Source organism: Eutrigla gurnardus, assembly GCF_963514095.1.
Source record: "Eutrigla gurnardus genome assembly, chromosome: 10".
NCBI classification, from domain to species: Eukaryota; Metazoa; Chordata; class Actinopteri; order Perciformes; family Triglidae; genus Eutrigla; species Eutrigla gurnardus.
This window is the reverse complement of record NC_139924.1, coordinates 5,011,413-5,024,926: the sequence shown is the minus strand read 5'-3', so window position 1 is coordinate 5,024,926 and position 13,514 is coordinate 5,011,413. Positions and strand designations below refer to the sequence as shown.

Genomic DNA, 13,514 nt, shown 5'->3' with positions numbered 1-13,514 from the left:
ATGCAGGTCTGCACGGCTGTACTCATTCTTCACCCCGAGGTCCAAAGCACTCACTGTCCCAACCTAAACTAGTGCGGAGCACTGTCACAACAAGCCAAATCCCTCCACAAGTCGCCTCTCTTTCTCTCGGTTTTGTTGAAAGCGTGGCGTGAGTCCAGGGTGTGGTTCGCATGCGTGTAAACCCACACTGAGCTGCACATGTGCTCACAAAAGCCTTCACTCTCGTTGTTTTCCAGGCGCAGACAGTTATGAAAACATTCGAGTGATGACAAATTGTTTTGAGAAAAGGTTGGGAAAGGTGGAGAGAGGGGAAGTTTAAAGGTTGAAGTTGATATTTGAGGGAAACCCAGATATTCCCTTTGTTGCTGAGAGTTAAATGAGAAGATAAATACCTCTCTGTGTCTATGCTTTCATTTTACCACTAGAGCCAATGGTGGATTATGTTAGTTTAGCATAAAGACTGGGAACAAGGGGAAACCGTCACAAGGAATACTCCGGAAACCTGTCTGTGTAACAGCAACTTGTCATTTAGACATTTTTGTTTTAGTACAGATTAAATAAATAAGATGCAGAATGTTAGGCAGCTATAAAGGTGATGATTAGTGGATTTCAAGTAAGCTGTTTCCCTCTGTTTCTTTGTGGTAAACTAAGTGCCTCCTGGTATCGATCTTCTCATTGAACTCTTGGCAAGAAAGTGAATAAGCGCAATTTCTCAAAATGTTTATTATTCCTTCATAAACTGTGAAGGGAGAAAACGAAATCCACAGCCTAGAGGCTCCCCACTGGCTGCCAACATTCCTGTCAAATTCAGACGTGGGAACCACTGGAAGAACAGCCGTCTGTACACAACAGTGCATGTGAGCATGTGTATGCACATCGAGGGGAGGGGGGGACAGCGTCTGCAGTAGCTGCGTTTCAGAAATGTGCTTAATGGACGCAGCCATGTGTGAGCTGAGGTGTTTGGGCTGAGAGCAGTGACAAGTGGTCATGAGGTTGCCTGAGTGCATGTGTGAGGGGAGGAGAGGGGAGATGTTGTGTGAGGCACTTTTGGGCAACAAAGTGGGTCAAGCGAGATTCACCCAGGGGGGGGCGGGGTGATCAGTACACACTAGCAGACACCTGGTAGCTGCAGCACAGACACAAAATGTCCACTTTCGTCTTTTTGTTTTGCATCTCCCTAATCGTACTCATCGCAGCGAGAGGAGATCCGCTTCACGTACACAAGCTCTCCGGAGACGACCACACAACAGACAACCCATGCTCGAGGCTCTCACCTCTCTCTGGGGCCGGATTGTATCACAATCACGCATTCCACTTTTGTTTTGTTCTCTTTAGATTATCACTATTATTTCTCAGTTAGAGCCTCGCTGCACACACTGAAGCAGACAGTTATCTAATCAGAGCTCGGCTGCGGAGGTCATGGGGAAATCAGAGTAAGAAAAGGTGAGTTAAGGAGGTGAAAGCGGAGATGGAAGCACATGGCATTCTTCTAGCAACAGGCCTCCCTTTTAGACCCTCCCTGCCTGTGTCCTATCCCTCCGCCATGCCTCCCTCCGAGTTATCAGCTCATCCATCCCCTCCTCTCCCACGATGATAACAGGATCTGCCGTTGTGTGTAGAAACAGCCAAACTTCCCTCTCCCCTCCACTGCTCTTCAGCCTCCTCCTATGGGACAGTTAACGATGCTGTCACTGCTGCACACGCTCTTCACAAAGCACTGATGAAACCATCAGAAGCTGGCGTGGAGGACCGTTATGACGCATTTCCAGCGCTTTGTACAGCTCGACTCACTTCTGGTGCCACCAGGTCAGGACTTTTCCTGTGTAGGCCGGATTCTCAGCTGATCGCTATAGCAATGCCATTTGAAATTGCCATGACATCATATTAAACGCAACGCTGGATCCTTTCAGCGGCGACCAAACTGCACTTCATCAGTTGCACGGTCACTATTGACGGAAGCTTGGCTGTTAAAAAATGGAGGGTCTGTGCAGGAAGTCCTATGTCGGGCTGGTGATGATTCTCTCTGCCCAATCAGTGTCTGCAGTGTTTTAACTCCACCAGCTAGAATCAGCTCAGATGGTGCATTAGTAACACTGTCTTACGTAACAAGGCAGTTTATTTATATAGCACATTTCCGCAACAAGGAAATACAAAGTGCTTTACTTAAGACATCAAAAACATCAAGACAAAGACAACAAATAGTTACATTTCCAACGACTGGAATAAAGCAACATTTACCATAAACAAGTCTTACATCACTGCAGTCAGTGTACGCTCTGAAAGCAGCGGGAAGCAGCCAAATGTGCAGAGTGGAGACAAACCGAAGACTAAAAAGCGTCAAAGAGCTCAGCTTTACAATGTTTCACAGGGTGGCATCAGCAGAGCTAATTACAATTTAATCAAGCACTTAAATAAACAGCACTGGAAGGCAGATACAAGTTCTCACATGTAGGAGCACAGGAGACCCTTTTGCTCGGGCTCAGCAAAAAAAAGCTAAAATAAGAAGATATGTGTGTATCGCTCTGGGCGGAGCCACACTTTAGTTTCCCTCTCAATAACATTTGAAAGACGCTACCACAGTTACATATGGTGCTTGCATGCTACGCTTAAGATATTTATATTCTTAAAGCAATTATCTTTCATGAAGGAGAAAACTGTCTCACCATACATCTATATACATTTACTCATATATCTAATCCTGTGACATACCTCATGCTGCACTAGCTGTTGTAAAAAAATATTTAAAGCTACTTTTATTTCAATGTGAATATGGATTATGACCATGATCTGACAGACAGACACTGCGGGCAAAAAACGCAATCCTTTCATTTCTATGAGGCCCGTGCGTTGACAGTGCTATGGCATCTGGAGGGAAAAAAGCTGAAAGAACTCATGATCCCGCAATGTACTGCAATGGCTACTCAAATATGTGCAAGTGCAGATTCCTGGTACATTACTTTGTAATGTGGATGATGTAATTCTACTCTTTACCTTGTGAGCATTGCAATGGCGGTAACGACTGTCACAGTGTGATAACTTTCCAGAGTTGGAAAATCCTTCCTCACTGTATTATAAACTGCGGTGCAGTGTTTGCCGTCTAATACGACTTCAACTAATGGATGGACAACTCAAACTGGCATGTCTGGAACATATTTCACCTTCTCACCTCATGTGAAGCAACACAGCCCAATCCCTTGCATTTCTTCAGTCTGAACGCCCACTAAGAGAAGCAGTGAGCCTGGTTATCTGGTGACAAATTGACCAGAGGAAACGCTTAACAATTATTAAAGAATGATGACTACATTGAACCTCACACACAGACACAGACAGACAGACACACACAGTCAGCAAGAATATTTTCCCAGAAACAAAACATCTGTATCCAGTATGTTTCTGTGAAATCCCCTTGCGTCCCATTCATAGATTTAACATACTGCCCTGCCTCGGCGACAGCACAAACACATTTGCATATCATACCCTCTCTGTGCAGACTAGACCAAATGAACTGTCTGTGAAAACCAGTCCCAGGACATGTCCTCCATCCCGGTGCTTGTATGTATCAGAGCTCATTTGGACATGAGGAGGAAATAAGGCACATTCAGATACAGTACCATAAAGACATTCATGGAATGACCGTGTTACTCAATTAGCATTAAAACAATGGCCTCACTGAGATCTGAGCTGGGAAGACCATATGTATGTATGCATGCCTCTCTGAATGGCTGCATGTATGTATGCATGCCTCTCTGCACACAGACCACAGAATGAGGGGGGGGGGGCATTGACTTTTGATGTTGTTTCATAAAATGTTTTACAATGAGACAGAAGAAGAAGGAAAAAAAGATCTAAAAACATCTTCTAAACTCACTCTTTCCCAGACACACACACACACACACACACACACACACACACACACACACACACACACACACACACACACACACACACACACACACACACACACACACACACACACACACACACACACACACACACACACACACACACACACACACACACACACACACACAGTTTTAAACAGTCGTGCAGGTCACTAAAAACAAAACATCCTGAGGGGGGAAAGATGCAAATCTAGCTACACGTTTCCTGATGCCGGTTGGTGTTACACCCTTTTCTCGTTTTATTTTCTTCTTCAACAGCCGTTGGAGATGAGCCAATACTAAACTATCCCAACAATGAATAGGCCCAGATGAAGTCTAGGATAACAGCTGCAAGGAATGTTTTTACTCATGTCCTGTGGACTGGTCATTCGTCTTCGTGACTGATCTCTACAGTGTTCGGCCACTTCTCTCCCCGATGCCTGTGATTCAGAGCAACACTCATCTCCGCCGCACACTCGCATCCTCCTCGCTGCATACTCACTTCCTGCAGCACAGAGCCAGGAGGAGCCGAGAGGCCGGCAGCGCCTCCAAATAAAATACAGATGGACTTTCACATGAGGTGTCTGGGGGCTACAACGATGCTTTTATTTCTCTACAGACAGAAACAAACATGTGGTCGTACACATAAGTCTTTCACAATGTAGAACTGACTCATTGTTCAGACACATTGGGCTGGGTCAGTACAACCTTTTGTTGATCCAGTGATTCAGGCCATTGACCGAGATGAAGGGCTTTTAAACGTCCAAATTCACGTTCATATTTTGATCAACAAGCGACAGCTATGTTTTCTAACCAAGTAAAGATTTATGTCATTAATCGAGAACAAATGTCAAGTATTTGTTGCATCTTTAATGTGAGTATTTGCTGCTTTTATGTTTCAAAAGTAAATATAGTTTTGCACTGCTGGTTTGACAAAATAATCAATGTTAGGACCTTTTTTCACATTTTAGAAGAACTTCATGCAACTAATCTGGCAATAAATTTTTTTATTTGATTTTGGATTAGTCTGTAAAAGATCAGAAAGTTGTGGGGAAAAATGTCTATGACAATTTGAGGTCGAGATGACATCTTTAAATGTCATGTTTTGTACCCAAAGATTGAGTTTACAATAGTATATGATGCAAGTAAACAGCTGATTCCCACACTTGGGAAGCTTGTCCTTTAAAAACAATCACTGAAATGACAGATGGACTGGAACTCCAGCATAGATTTTAGATTCTTTGCAGCAGCTCGGATTAAAGAAAGAACAAGTGAGCTCATGTTTTGACAGTTGTGTGATGGTCAAGCTCATGTGTACGCGGGGCACACATGGCTAATTTACTCTTCCTCACTCCATAAAAAGCAGATGGAGACAGAATCAGCTGTTTCTTTATCCCGTCATGCAGGATTTCCTCTTTCCAGAACATCGCCGCTATGTTGGTGTGTGACAGAGCTCTTTGTGCGCACACCAACTGTCAATTCTATGTGTGACGCCTCAGTTAACGACGGATATATAGCAGGTGTATCAACACGCTCTTCCCCTTAAAAGCAGCAGACAAACTCAACTCCCACAAGAAACAAGAAGTCAGGGGGATAACGGCAATAAAGATATAACGTCGAGAGAGCTGTCCCCTCTCAGCTGCATGACAATTCATATTAATGAATGTGTCTCTGAATGCTTTGCAAGTCTCTGCAACAAAGCCAGTTCCCTGGAGATCGAACGCATGATTTGTTCTTCTATCATCACCCGTCTGCTACAGCACAGCACTGAAACTCCATTTACCATCATCACTCCCTTTTTAAACAGAGGAATACAGGCTAGAGAGAAACATTATAAGGGGAGACTAACTGATTAGAGCTCTCTTTATGTTATGACATAAGCACATTCAGTACTGCTCAGGGACTACGCATTCCTGTAACCAGTTATTGCAATGATTCCTACCCCCTTATGGCCTTGGATTCAGTGTGAGAATTAAGGAATAACCCAAACAGTCATGTCTGGTTTTCCGTGAAAATCTTCACTTTCTCCTTCAACAAAAAGGCTTTGAACAGGGCTGAATACAGGCTCTTTGTTAAGTGGCTATCTATTTGTAAATCTAAGTGGCCTCCACTTGAAATTGCTGAATGTACAGCCTGTCGTAAATCACTCTTTATGTTTAGCACTCTGCCAGACTAGCTAAATGATTTGTAGCAGATGTGTACGTCCTCTAACCCCATCAAAAGCTTAGTGTTAAGTCCAATAACCCTGTTTAAGTGTGTTGTGGATGGACGGTGAGGCATTTCCTCTTGCTCTCTCCCTCTGTACCAATGCTGACCAGGGGGAGGACACAGGCTGACCTGTGGCAAGAAAAGCCTCCTCAACATCTGTGTTTATCCTCTCGCTAAAACCAGCAGGCTATATTTACCCCAGTCAAACATACCCAGAGCAGAGAGGACTCAAGAGTAGAAAGATGGAGACTGGGACACCTTCTCAGCCTTATATCTACCCTATCCTCTGTGAAAGAAAAACGCACTCTGTCAGCACTATTAGGCGAATGCAAGCACATTTTAGACATTTACGTTCAGGGCTGTGATTCTCTAATTCATCCTCTTCCCTGAGAAGAAGACAACGCCGGGAGGGAATCTGACAACTGCTGGAGTGAGATGAAAAAGAAAAAAAACAAGGAGGGAGGCTTGATAGATCAACTGCCTACCAGCAAATGTTTTATAGGTCCACAGAAGGCCATAAAGCAGAGTCTCATTTCAAGAAACATTGGTGTGCTCCTCTTTCTGTAAATCTCTGACCTCTTGACACCTCATGCACGATGACTTATGGATAAGACTCTCAGGGGAGGCAAATGCATCAAAGAGAGTGGAGACAGTGGGGGCTTGCAATACAGTTGGTGGTCTGATGCTATTTCATGTTTCACTATAACACCTGCACTCTGACTAATATGTGTATGACGCATGTCTACATTCAACGTGCTTCAAAGGTAAATCCCTTGACTAGGACTAACAAAACCAACTCCTGCACACCATCTCAGTTACTGCTGAGTTGTTTTTGTAATTAATTATGTTTAGAGAAGATACAATTCTCTCTTTTTTTATTAATTTAAGTGGAGCTTTAAGCCTTTTTTTTGGAATATAACCCTTTAATGTAAGCATTTTGGGGGGAATTTGTGATTATTACTATGCAGTGTTTCACTTTTCTAGCTCCATATGATGTTCAGGATTATCAGAGTACCTTGGTGGTATTTACTTGCTCACATCCAATAGGAAGGCATACTGTGGGATTGGTTGCAGAACTGCTCACGCCTTCACAGAGCACATTTTGTTTTTAGTCTGAGATCATTCTGTGTATGGATGCAACTGGTAGCTGTGTGAACTAAGATTGTTGAATTACTGAGTCACAGTAATCAACGTTGACTTAGCAAGTATTTGGAGATTGTGTGGCAGCTATAAGGAGGGTTCAGTCACGTCCTGCTCATTAAATATTATATATATCAAATTTAAAAACATAAGAGAAATAATTAAATGAATTGTCAAACTGTTTGGAAACACCTGTTCACAACAGTCAATTACCGTCCCAACTGCATTCAACCCCGGTTGGGAACAGACTGTGATGCCGGTTGAGATGACGTGTGGTGGTGACCCACTCAGTTTTATAGATTAACCACTAACATGGGTTGAACAACGAATGCGTCACAGTGTTGGTTTAAAAGGAAGAGCATAAACTATCAGAGAGAGAGAGAGAGAGAGAGAGAGAGAGAGAGAGAGAGAGAGAGAGAGAGAGCCCTGAGGAGACAGCTGTCCCTCACCCGAGACGACACTATCAGAAGATCAGTTTGAAATATACTTCAATATCTGAAATCTGAAAGAAGCTCAAGTTGAAGACAATGCTGCATCTTCAACCCCCTGATAAAAACACATAAATAAACATGCAGCCATCACTGTGAACCCTGGCTTACCCAGATGGGATATTTAGCCTCAGGTATCATCCTCCCTCTCAGTGACCTATGAGGAAACACCCAATGATTGTGATGGATGTTGTCTGAGGTGCGTGTGTTCTCCTGCACACTGTGAAAACACACAAATGTTCATTTCTATCAACCCTTATTTAACTAAGACGCCTCCGAGGATCAAATAGAAATCCGGCAAGAGGCTTTTCGTTCTAAAATTACAATCAGCAGGAGGGCTGCCAATGTGTCGTGGTTAGGAAAGGAGAACTTCAACCAGAGCTGGTGCCAAAACTAAATGCTTGCCGCCTTAAATACATCACAGAAAAGACCCTCTTGTGTCTTGCTCACCCAACAGATGACCTGTGTGTGAGTTATTTAAAATCTTTGTAGAGAAGAGAAGAAAAGGGAAAAACCAACAACTCGTGAGTCACCTCCACCAACATACAACACGGTGATTCAACGTTATGTTTACAGGCGAAATAACTCAGGTGGCCCACGTTCAGCTCTCTTTGAAGACAATATCCTTTGTTCCTGCAGCTGTTGGCAATGAATCCCTGAAATAAGTAGCACATAATATGAGATGTTCCTCAAGAGCGCAGACTGTAAGCAATTGTAATCTAGTACCCAGTGGAGCAGACTGCTGGAGGTGCTTTACAGCTGTGTGACGTCGGCACAAAGATATGACATGAGGGTAGATTAGCATATATTATGTGATATTGTTGTAAAATACCAAAACAAAGGTATACCGATATTATGGACCTGGCAGGTGTTCCCAAAAGTGTGTAGCATTGGTGGCTAAAGATATTCTGGACAAAATCCAGGGTATGAACCAGATTCAAGTACAGGTTTGATTGGGAAGGTGAAATAATTATGAAAAAAGTGCATCTTGAAATGTGTCAGTTTTTTACTATAGTGGCACATTTCCAGACAATATTATAAATAGTAAATGCCATAGATTTGTCATTTTGTTCTCTGCGGCATGGGTTTTTAGGCCAGTGATTTTAAAGAAATCTTGCATCAACTCAACCAGTTGAGTTAGGTGACCCAAACGGTACAACCCAGAGAACAATATGGCATTCAGCAAGGGCTTTGTTACTTGAGCATGCCACATAGCAGAAATATAAATATTTCAATGCAATCAATCAACATAATAACACACTACTAGACTGGGAAATTATATAAATGTATAAAGAATGCAGAATATTTAAAATAAACATTTACCTTGGCATTAACTATGACAACTGAAAAAAGAACTGTATAAAAAAAGATACAATATTGAATTCAAGGAGTTATACTCTCAAATCTAGATAACGATTACCTTTGAGGATTCTAACTCCAACGTATCTACATCCCATTTTGAACTTCCTGCAGGTTTTGCTTTATCTCTTGTAAGTCAAAGGCTCCCGTTTTCTTTACATCCATCAAAAGCTTGCAGGGACATGCTGCTGCACGTAAAAAAATCACAGTGAACTATATTGTATACACATACACACACTGCAGTTTTTTCTATGACTTTCAATTTATGGAATTGGTGGAGTTATGGTAGAAGACAGCAAAGGAACACAAAGTAAGTGTGATATAACAGTGACGTTATGAGGAATAAGGCGTCCTCATGGACGGAGGGAGACTGTTTCAAACTCTAAGGTCTCACAATCATAAATGTCATTAAAAGGGCATGAATCTTTGAATATTCAGCCAAAAAACACACAACACTGGACAGACTAATAAGTTCACAGGCCATAAATAGCACGAGTCTACGCTGGACATCCCCTCCTGGTTCTCAGCCTTTGATCAGAGGAAACTATTCCCAATATAAACATAACAGTACATAACCAACATGCAGGATTTCCCCACCGTGCAGCAAACAGTGGGCAGTGCTGTGCTCGGCACTCTTACTGGCTGGTGAGCAGTGGGGACAACCAGGATGAGACATTTAAGCATCGTTCTCAGATTTTCCCCGGTAATAATTATTCCATTAGTTCCAGATGGGCGGCAACCAGAGCAAACGAGGCCCGGAATATGTGCAGCGCTGCCATGCTCTGCTGCTCTTGCACGACAGATCCATCATGCTGATACTCAACGTGTCGTTTCCTGAGGGCTGGGGGAATACAGCAGCAGCGAGGGGGCTCTCTGTGCAAGGGAGACGACAAGCCGAGGCATCATCACCTCTCCATTCAGTGCACACACGCACGCACGCACGCGCACACACACACATGCATGCGCACACACACTTGCAGACGATGCGAACTGTGCACCCGTCTTTTGACAGCTGACCACTGACTGCATGTTCCACCACCACATCTTCACATTTAAAACATATTGCACACTGGCTGCATTAACTACTATGAAAGAAATACGTGTGTGTAACCGCACAGCCATTTGTTTCCCCACCATGCTGCTCATTCTGAAGCATATCTCCAGCCAAGGCAACTTCCGATTGCAGCACACAACTACTACTCGAAATTCAAAGCTCGTCCTGGCTAACTAGCTGGCTAGCTCTGCTCCCAAACAAAGCTCCCATTGTCTGGAACTTGTAGTCTTAGCGTTTTCTCTTGGCCCTCGCAACTGTGATTAACTCAGGTACGAAAAAACTACAAATCCGAAGTCTGAACGGCGCCGCGAGCATGCGCACTGGAACCTAAATGATCAGGAAGGCTGTAGAATATTTAGTAGTTGGAGAATTGTTGCGTGTAGCGGTTAGTTTGAGGCTATAGAGCTACTCCGTTGAATGGCCGGAGGTCCGAGTGAAGCGTCGGGCCGGTGTGAACGGTTTCCGGTGCTAACGTCACTCAGACTAACGGCCGAGCCGTAGTAGAGAGCCCGTTCCCCCGCATTGACTGAAGTTGGTCGGCTCGGCTGCCTCTCGCTGTTTGCTTTGCTCGCCAACGTTTAGTTCACTAGTCACTTTTCAGCGCTTTGAATTGACCACAATGTTCAACTAAAACTGACCAAAAAGAGAAACAGCTTACCTACCGCTGCGCCGGGGTTTCCGCTCGCCTCCTAGTCCGTTAAAGTAAACCTCCAGGCATTGAAGAAACACTATTCGGAGCCGACGGACCGACTGACTGTGTTCACCGAGCGAGACGTTGCCAAGAATGCTCAACCGAAACCACCCGCACGCTCACTGCGCATGCGCAGCTCCGGTTGGCGCAACCTACTGATAGTAACCCACAGGGGGCAGCGCGCTGCCGCCGCCGGGGCCGCGGACCTGTGGACGCATGCATCGTTTTAATCAACATCTGGTACATTTAATGTGAGTAATGAGAGGAAACTCCATCCGAGACGTGTAGTCAACACTAGAGAAGCAGCATTCTGCGTGTCTATCAGGCTGCGTGGTCACATTTAGATTATCCATGGCACACATATTAGTCAATAGCACAACCTTGTGGTTGCTAAACAAAATCACTATTGTGATATCAGAAATGATGTATGTGTGAAGATATAAGCAACGTATCATCAATACGCAAGCATGTATTAATGACAATCCTAAAATATTAAAAAACTAATTTTATTATTATGTCAATAACACAATTATCTTTTTCATCAACCATCTAATCATGTTTTGGGAAAGAGCCCTGAGAGACAAAACATCAGAGAAATAAGTAATCCCAATACAGATTCACCGAAGACAACAATTTAGACATTTAAATACATTAAAGGTTAATTCAAATTCTATTACAAATTGTTTTTAAATGTTACTGTACCGTTGTAAGGTGTGAGATAGGCTTAACATTCAATATATAGATTTTTAAAAGGTGATTAAAAAAAACTATCCAATAACTGCCAGGTTCTATTACAGCATTGATCCTAATGATTAGATTTAACCAGACCAACATGTCCATTGGTCACTAGCCTCGTTAAATTTACTAAATAAACTCACATTAAATCACATTTCCACCAAGTCCTTCTCTCCATTTAGTCGCAATATTTGCACTTGTAACTTAAAGAGACAGCCTGCCGTGTGTGAAAGTATACTGCTTACTGCAAATATATCTGATATATATACTGTATATATCTTTGTGTTTCACTCGTTAGGCACTAGGGGTCAGTATTGCTTAAAATTTGATAGGCAGGAATACTAATGTATGGAATTGTCTGATGAATGACCCAATGATTGATTGTTTTCTGCTGAAATGCAATGACTTTTTTGTTAAATAAATATACACAAATAAATGTTATCATGTATTCTTTGTTTGGATGAACTATTGGCTTTATATACACTGATACAACAACGTTATGTGTTTCCCAGGAAACATTATGACCTAATTTATTAAGGTGCAGGCGAATCTTTGGATAGTCCGCCTACATACAGTTTAAAGAGTAGCTTTTGGGGGTATTTATGGCAAGCCGTTTTAACATTTAATCGAACCACACTGCTATCTGTAATTATATTTTAGATATCAATAATAGCATTTCTCCTAGTCAAAATGTAAATTTGACTAGGAGAAATGGTAATTAAAAATATCCACAATACATTCTTACTAGTAAAAATGATATTTTAAGATATCTACAACTTTGATTGTACAAGTCAAAACTAAATTTAAGATATCTAAAAATCCTTAAAAAGTATAAGTGGCCGTTTTATCATTTAATAGCTAAACTGGATATGTATTGCAGATATCTGTAATTCAATTCTTCCTAGTCAAAAATAACATTTCAGATATCCACAATGACATTCTTCCTATCCACAATTGTCATTTCAGATATCCACAATGGCATTCTTCCTAGGACAAATGACGTCACTTTTGCCATTCATGTGTATTGGGCTTTCAATTTCAGATATCCACAATTACATTCTGGATATCTAGAATGAACATTCTGGATATCTGCAATTGAATTCTTACTAGGAAAAACTCCCATTTCAGATATCTTCAATCCAATTGTTACTAGTCATAATTAAAAAAAAAAATTAATGGCGTCCTGTCTACCTGTCAACAGATATCAACAATACATTTTGTGGATATCTGCAATTGTATTGTTCCTAGTCACAATTCTAATTGTAGATATCTGAAATTACATTTCTACTATCATAATATGAATTGTGGATATCCATAACGACATTTGTACTAGTCACAATGTATTTTTGGATATTCAAAATGACATTCTGGATATCTGGAATAGTTTTTCATTTTGGATATCTGAAATGAAAACGATGACTAGTAACAATTGGATTGAAGATATCTGAAATGGGAGTTTCTCCTAGTAAGAATTAAATTGCAGATATCCAGAATGTTCATTCTAGATATCTAGAATGTAATTGTGGATATCTGAAATTGAAAGCCCAATACACATGAATGGCAAAAGTGACGTCATTTGTCCTAGGAAGAATGCCATTGTGGATATCTGAAATGACAATTGTGGATAGGAAGAATGTCATTGTGGATATCTGAAATGTTCTTTATGACTAGGAAGAATTGAATTACAGATATCTGCAATACATATTCAGTCTAGCTATTAAATGTTAAAATGGCTTGCCATAGGTATTTGTCTGTACATGTTAAACTGAGCAACATTCGTGCCAGCTATGATGTGCTTTTGCTGACATTTGACCTCTGGCCATGTACATTTTCCAGTGATATTAAATCACTCTATCATTGCATTACATTATTGCAGTAAGGTGCAGGCTGGTGATCATGCAATAGGCAATGCACGGTAGAATAAATGAACTATATCTCTGGCAACACTCGTCCTTTCC

At 41.9% G+C, this 13,514-nt stretch overlaps 1 protein-coding gene across 5 annotated transcripts in view; it reads right to left on the bottom strand.

The window, feature by feature from the left end:
* Nucleotides 1–10,913, bottom strand: part of sipa1l3 (signal-induced proliferation-associated 1 like 3) — a 59,793-nt gene extending 48,880 nt beyond the window's left edge. For 2 of the 5 annotated variants that reach the window (XM_084020387.1, XM_084020391.1), the window contains exon 1: nucleotides 10,789–10,913. The gene's annotated coding sequence lies outside the window, so the exon portion shown is untranslated. The remainder of the gene's footprint in view (nucleotides 1–10,788) is intronic. The other 3 variants (XM_084020388.1, XM_084020389.1, XM_084020390.1) reach the window with 3 other exon arrangements.
* Between the last annotated feature and the right edge of the window lie 2,601 nt (nucleotides 10,914–13,514).